Genomic DNA, 7,395 nt, shown 5'->3' on the forward strand with positions numbered 1-7,395 from the left:
CCTACTTTGAAGAAGGGGAGATTGAAGCACAGAGATGTCTTTCTCTGAGTTTCTTCCATGAAGACATCAATCTGTAGCAGAGAAACAGAAATAAATCCAGGTCCTCTGAATTCCACTGAAGCATATCCACTACAGTATGTGGCCAATTCCCTGGTGTATCCTACTTCCTAGCAAAGCTTTATAACATAGTAGGTAACAAGAGAACAAAATTCAGTGGTCAGACCGTGAGGCCAGTTGTCCTATCAAGTTAGAAGACGTTTAGGAACTGAGCCATAAGGTTCGGAATAGTCCTCTAAATTAAAGCACACAAAAGGTTTTTTCTTTGTCCCAACCTCCCTCACTAATTGAATTCATATTTTTATAACATCTGGGTAACTAAATCCCCTAAATGGGTTCTTTCCTCTAAGAATGAAATGGAAGTCAGAAACATTTCCTCATAAAATGTTAAAAACAAATATCTATATCTCCAAGGATAGAGTCATTTTCCCCAGTTAGTGGATCCTGCCCATTGCTTTCTAGTTTGGATGCCTAGATTCAGCAGGAAAATGGTTTTGATTTGAACACTGTTGCAGCCATTAGGAGAAAAATATATTGGAATATGCAAAAATCATGTAATGTACTCAGTTGCATTAATTTATAAATTCCTGTAACATGGGCAGAAATCTGAAATGAAAGCACCCATTTTAGACATAAATAAACTGGAAATGCTGCCCTGCTGACAGAAAGAGCTCATGGGGCTCTCTATTTTTGGTTTGCCACTGAAGAAAAGCTCTTGCCTTTCACATATGCTTTACAATGAAACTGTGTTCAGGCTAGATAGTGTTATAAGGTCAACATATATATATATTTGGAAAATAAAACTTGTGGAAGACATATGAACAATTTCCTTTGTTTAATACAGAGGGGTTTTTGGGATCTCCTAAGAGAATGTATTGGTGGTTTGATTTTGAGAATGAATAAAAACATGACCTTTTGAGAACCAGAGGTTAATCTAACACAGCAGCATCCAGAGAAGTTATAACTACTCAGAAGCCCCGCAGAATAGCCTGAGGCAATAACTGGCAAACAATGAAGAGAGTGGACCAAGTAGGATAAAAATGTTTTATTTCTGATAAAAAATATATTCCAGGCTGGTATGTAACCTTGAATTAAGTAGAGGTTACATACACTGTCAGGAAGTTGCATATAGGTTCTGTGCTTAGGTCCCTCAAGTTCTCAGAGAGTCAGGAGCAAAAACTAGCCATTCTATGATGTTCAGGCTTTTTATTAGATACTAAGATGAACATAAATAGTTCAGTCTACTTCAAGTGGGTTTTATTCTTACATTAAAGACATAGTTATTGACTTTCTGCTGTTGAAAGTTAGATTCTAGAATATGCAGTTCATGCCATAGTTAACACAGAGAAGTTAGCAAAGTCCATGTAAAAACTGAACAAGCTGAAGTATAATTACAGCAGGTAAATCCATATCCATGGCTGCATCACAAGAAGCATGGCCAGCAAGTCAGGGAAGGTGATTCTGTCTTTCTGCTCCACTCTCATGAGACCCCACCTGGAGTGCTGTGTCCAGCTCTGGGGCCTGCAATAAAAAAAAAAAAATAAAAAAAAAAAGATTGTGGATGGGCCACAAAGATGTTCAGAGGGCTTGAGCACCTCTCCTGTGAGAAAAGGCTGAGAGAATGTGGCTCACTCAGACAGAGAAGAGAAGGCTCTGGAGAGACATTAGAGCACCTTCCAGTACCTACAGGGAGCCTACAAGAGAGCTGGAGAGGGCCTTTCTGTGATGGCATGTAGTGATAACATGAGGGTGAATGGCTTTACACTGCAAAAGGGTAGATAAGGAAGAAACTCTTTACTGTGAGGGTGGAGAAACACTGGAACAGGCTGGGCAGAGAGGTTGTGGATGCCCCTTCCCTGGAAGTGTTCAAGTACAGTTATAGACTGGGCTTTGAGCAGCCTGGTCTAGTGAAAGATGTCCTTGATCTGGTGGCTTGACCCTGGCTTGATGCCACGTGCCCACCAAGGCCACTGATTGTGCTGAGGGGCTCAGCCTTGGCCATGGTGGGTCTGTCCTGGAGCCACTGGCACGGGCTGTGTTGGACATGGGAGGTGCTTTTAGCAGCTTCTCACAAAAGCCACCTCTGTAGGCCCCTCCCTCACTATCAAAACCTTGCCAGGCAAACCCCAAACACCGGCCCATGGCAGAGGGATTGGAACTAGATGATCTTTAAGGTCCATTCCAACCATACCATTCTATGATTCTATGAAATCCATTAGGTTGTATTTTTAACTTAGTTAATTCATATTTGGAGTAATATTAAACAATATTAAAATTTTGTGATTCTGGAGCATATTAACACCAAGTTTGGTATTGTGATGTTATCAGCTAGCAATCTTAATGCTCCTAAACTGTCAGCCAGAGCTCATGGAAATAATAATTTTATCTATAACTTTATCCTATTTCTAAAAAGTTGGATCCTTTTTCTGAGTTTAATTTTAAAGTTTTAGGTTTCTACCAGACCATCTTTTGGTATAAAACCCATAGCACTACTTTAAAACATTTATCAGTCTGTCACATTCTGTTAAAATTTGTCATTGTATTCCAAGCTATTTAGAGGCCATATAAGCAGACAGATACATACAACTCTCTTTAGTTTCCTTAGAATTCAGCCGAAAACAAGGATCTGGAGTTCCTTACTTTCTCTTTTATTCCAAAATTAATGACCTATCTATGAAAAATGCTTTAGTAGATAACAACCTACATTATATCAGGAATGTAGTGCTCCGGGGAAAAGAGTAAGAAATATTTCTGAAGAAATTGAATGTCTAATTTAAAAGAAAGTCCCTGTTTTGTATCCATAGTTAAAGAAAAATTAAATCTATAGTACTGTCAAGCTAATTGTCTGGGATTTAATGTACCTTTAATGGTTTTAATTGTATTGATAATTCTCCCTGTAAAATCTCTTTTGTTGTCTTCTCCTGGAACTCCTGGTATAATATTTATTTCAGCTTTCATTAGGCATGTGTAGCTTTGATGTAGATTATTATGCTTTTTCTTCAGTTGTATAAAAATCATCAATATTAACACCGTACAAAATAAAAATCTCAGCAAAAATCTTTTTGGTCAGGTAAATTAAATAGCAGAGTGAAGTTCAAGAAACGAAGTCTTGCTAGGTGAAATCATTTGCAGTGCTACCTTAAACAAACTACTTCCATCTTATCTTCTCTAACATGGGCATAATGAAAAGATTCCTCTGGAAAGTTAATTAGGATTTACAGATGAAGTGCCACAAGAAATGTATCGTGTATATTTATGAACTTATTTATTCAAGTGAATAGGGTTAGTGAATATTATTATTACATTATTATATAATTTCACAGAAATTCATAGAAGATATTATGAACAGAACTTGGTCACTTCTGACAAGACCATACTACAGACATATGCAGACTCAGCAAGCTGGTGGAAAAAATAAACTATCAAATATGTGAAGAGTGCTGCTTTTCTGAAGTTTAAAATGTTTTGATCCTTTCAGCAAGCAGCAGATTAATTTAATAATCCAATACTATTACTCTTTAAATATATGTTCCATTAAAACTGGAAAAAAATACCCAGGTAGTCTGATGACTGGAATGATCTTAGATTATTTATACTAATAAATTGGAATAGATCTGAACTCTGTCTAAATGTAAGATGGAAGGCTAATCCTTCTGCCATATGGTTAGAAATAACTATTATCCTTACAGTCTCAGAGGTTAGTGTCAAGTGATCATTATGGTTGTGCATCATAGAGTATCCCCTATGGCTCATTAATTGAGAGGCTGGAGAGACAACTGAATTGTTATTAAAACAAAATACTTGAGATTGCTAAAGTAATAGCAAAAAGAGGGATCTGGAAGGAATTGGTAATGGGTTTTATTAAGATCTTGAGAACCACTAGAAAGACTCTTTTTCTCTGCCGGAAAAACAAGTGGGAACAATTTTCCACAATTTGGCAGTCATTAATTATACAGCAAACCAGACAATATAGGATATACTATACTAGATAGGATAAACTTTTAAGTGACTTTTAAAATGGTAAGTAAAAAAAAAAAAATATTTAAAAAGATTTAAGAACTGGAACTTCATGAAATAGGTGGGAAATGCTTTGTGCCCAGGATAAACTTCAAAGCAAAGAGTGCCAAGGTCTCTGCTGACTTGGAAACAGACTTGCAGGAGAGAATATAAAGAGATTTTTTTACATGTTAATTTCTGGACAGGTGACCATTAGAGGATTTTATATCTGTAGCATTAAGCACTCTCCACTTACTAATCTTCCTATTATATAAAATTATATACAAATACACAAGAGATTCCTTCATAAACTACTTCATAACCTGTCTTGAATGGTGAATTGATATTATTCCATGGAGTATCAAGCTCCACAGATATTGCTCATAGTACAAAAAATATTTTACCTTGATTCCATTTAGGAATAGAAATGAACATCCACTCCAGAATTAAATTTTCCTTACGTTTGACTTCAAAGTTTTCATTGGAACCACGCCCTGCCCCGCCCCCGCCAACACTAATAAAGAATAATAAATAATTATATATAGGAGCAGTAATCTTTGAAACTGCCTTGGAAAGTAACATTTAGTTTTAATGACACTTTAATATGTTTCCAAAGATGAAGAAGATAAGATTGTGAAGTAAGAAAGCTGGAGTTGCAGGATAAATGCAGGCTTTTTAGTGAAGTATTCCAAATAAGTCTTCTTTCGAGCCTGCAAATTAAAGTATTCACTTATCTATGAAGGCAAACATTACCCTAAATACTTGTAACATTAGGTGCAAAAAACCTTTCTAAACACTCTAGTAAAAAACAAACCATTGACCAGAAGGCAACTTGAAGCAGGAATTTTTAAAACACTTACAAAACATTCCATACATTTCAAGGATTATAAGTGGGATTTATTTAGTACACATAGAGAAAAATCTACAGCTGAGTTAGAAAAGATATGACTTTCCCACTTAAAGGATCAGTAAAACATCACTAATGTTTCCTTTCAATCATCAATTTAAATCATGTTTTCATTTTTATGCCCTTTGATTGTAAATGTCCTTATCATTATTTTATAGTTGTATTGATAATGATGGCAGTTTTATACTACCTTCACATAACAATCCAGGAAACATTGCAACTAGTGGCTAACTCCAGTATGTGCCATGAATATTATCACCTATTGCATTTTAATGGGGATTATTTCTAATGTTCTGTTTCTACTCAGACAATTTTGAGAATGGCAAAGGGATATGAAGGGCCTTGTAGTCTTCTCATTAGCATCGCAGATAAAAGTGCATTTCAGATTTGAATGTGGGACATGGGTGAGCCTTTGTGGCTGCACATCCTTTCCTAATCAGATTAGGGATATTCTTGTCTGCATTTTTAAAATGTTGAAGAAGACCTCATAGTGAAATTTTTTTGACTTCTAACCACCATATCCACCTGAGATGCAATTAATTACTGTAGTGACAATTAATTTGAACAGATATTTCTTTAAAAGATGTCAAGCCAGATTTTAAAAATTATCTTGACAGCCAACTTATTTTTTAGGTATTTAGAAATGATGGAGCTACCTATTAGTTACCCATTTATTTATGTAATTTACTTTACTTATGTTATGTAAACATTTTTTCAAGTATTTTATTAAAAATATTTATTTTATAGCAGAGAAGCAAATCAGAAAAATCAAACAAGAAGAAATAAGCAGAAAGAAATGATGTGATGCTCACAAGGGTAAATGAATTACCAAATCAGGATCTACACAAATTTATGTGTTTTTTTATATATATGTGTATATATATGTATCTCAGACAAATTGCCCTGTTCCCTGTGATTTGTTTCATGGTCTCCCAGTTAACCAATATCCAGCACCTTCATAGGGCTACAATTTTTCCCCAGTTTGTAGTTGTAACTTTATACTGGAATAGCAGAAAGTCCAGGAGATGGGAACCTGATTACATCCCACTCAATGCTAATAGCTGTACAGTTATTTGTTCCACTCAAGCCTAGTCTTTTGAGACATTTAAATCAGGAACCAAGTGCTTCTCAAAGCCGTTTCTATGATCAAGGGAGAGTTGCAAACCCTTTCCATGGCAATATTGACCTAATTTCTGGTCATTAAACCCACCTGTTACCTACACTTCCTTCTCAAGGTTCCTGTTTCTGTTCCCCAAACATGGATGGACCTGGGAAAATGTTAAATTAGCACCTGCAGCTGGAAAACTCAATCCACAGCACCTGTGTGCTGAGACCCTGCAGATGGGACTCAGAGAAGAGGGAGCTGAAGTCTCATTCTGTGCTTAGGGAAAGGACCTTCCTTCCACCTTACTCAGCTCACTGAGGAAACTTCACAAAATGCCAACACAGTAAATGGTGACATGATATATCTTCATCCAGGGAAGAAAAATTTCAGCAATTGTAATGAAAATTAGTACAACTATTTGGAAGATATATAAAAATTATTAAATAATAGAAAAGACCAAGCTTGTTTGGAAAGGGAAGTAATAATAGAGTCAGCTAGATCTGATCCTTCATTCTACAAGGAATGGACACACTGGCCTGATTCTCTGAACGCAGGAGATTTGAACGGGCTGTAATTCCTGTGTTCATGTTCCTTTGCCTCTCTTCAAAGGCTCACTGCCTCTCTTGGTTTTGAAAGTGGTACCTAAAGGACGGGTCCCTGTTGGACTTGGGATCTTAATTTAGTCTTTGGAACTTTACTGAAAGTCAAGAAAAATGAAAAGATCCTTAAAATATTTATGTCAGTATTAAGTGTAATGAGCCTAATTTGTCATTGCAAATGTATGGGAACTGTCACAGTCTGACCTGTGATCATTTTATATTATATTTGAAGATATGATATTGACTGAAGCTGAGTAAGAGACTGTTTAGTAGAGAATAAATTACATTTCAGGGAAAAATAACTTCTTGTACAATACAAGAATCAGGAAATGTGAATTTGCAATTCAGCAATAAATTTAATTTTAAATTTCTTAATTGTCAATAACAGGAAAGAGACATCAAATGTCACCAAAGTATTTTTAAATCTTTGAACTATACTAACTCTTACTTGGATCTTTGTTAACCTTAGTACAAACCAAAGGATGTGGCTTTTAGCACCACATGAGGGAATTTTACTGTCTGCCTTTATACAGATTGGGGCAAGCCAGACGTGTCCCCATGTAATTATTAGTTATGCAAATAGATATTAACTTGATCCAAGGAGCAAACACTTCCAATGTTTGCACAACAAATAAACATCTGGTCTCCAAACTGGCTGAAGCCAGCTGAAAAACATCCTCTTTTAACTATTTATCATTTTCTCACAAATCCCTTGCAAATTTTGGTTCATT

Source organism: Parus major, chromosome 1A (genome assembly GCF_001522545.3).
Source record: "Parus major isolate Abel chromosome 1A, Parus_major1.1, whole genome shotgun sequence".
Lineage (NCBI taxonomy): Eukaryota > Metazoa > Chordata > Aves > Passeriformes > Paridae > Parus > Parus major.